Source organism: Sceloporus undulatus, chromosome 2 (assembly GCF_019175285.1).
Source record: "Sceloporus undulatus isolate JIND9_A2432 ecotype Alabama chromosome 2, SceUnd_v1.1, whole genome shotgun sequence".
In the NCBI taxonomy this organism is placed as follows: Eukaryota; Metazoa; Chordata; class Lepidosauria; order Squamata; family Phrynosomatidae; genus Sceloporus; species Sceloporus undulatus.
Window position 1 is genome coordinate 292,363,496 of NC_056523.1, and position 827 is coordinate 292,364,322.

Sequence of the window (827 nt, forward strand, 5' to 3'; positions counted from 1 at the left end):
GTCCCAAACTGGAATTATTTCCTCAGTATGTTTTGGACCAAAGTGGTCCCAAACTGGTATTATTTCTGCATGTGTTTTGGACCAAAGTGGTCTCAAACTGGAATTATTTCTGCAGTATGTTTTGGACCAAAGTGGTCCCAAACTGGAATTATTTCTGCAGTATGTTTTGGACCAAAGTGGTCCCAAACTGGAATTATTTCCTCAGTATGTTTTGGACCAAAGTGGTCCCAAACTGGAATTATTTCCTCATTATGTTTTGGACCAAAGTGGTCCCAAACTGGAATTATTTCCTCAGTATGTTTTGGACCAAAGTGGTCTCAAACTGGAATTATTTCCTCAGTATGTTTTGGACCAAAGTGGTCCCAAACTGGAATTATTTCCTCAGTATGTTTTGGACCAAAGTGGTCCCAAACTGGTATTATTTCTGCATGTGTTTTGGACCAAAGTGGTCCCAAACTGGAATTATTTCCTCAGTCTGTTTTGGACCAAAGTGGTCCCAAAGTGGTATTATTTCTGCATGTGTTTTGGACCAAAGTGGTCCCAAACTGGAATTATTTCTGCATGTGTTTTGGACCAAAGTGGTCCCAAACTGGAATTATTTCTGCATGTGTTTTGGACCAAAGTGGTCTCAAACTGGAATTATTTCTGCAGTATGTTTTGGACCAAAGTGGTCCCAAACTGGAATTATTTCCTCAGTATGTTTTGGACCAAAGTGGTCCCAAACTGGTATTATTTCTGCATGTGTTTTGGACCAAAGTGGTCTCAAACTGGTATTATTTCCTCAGTATGTTTTGGACCAAAGTGGTCCCAAACTGGAATTATTTCCT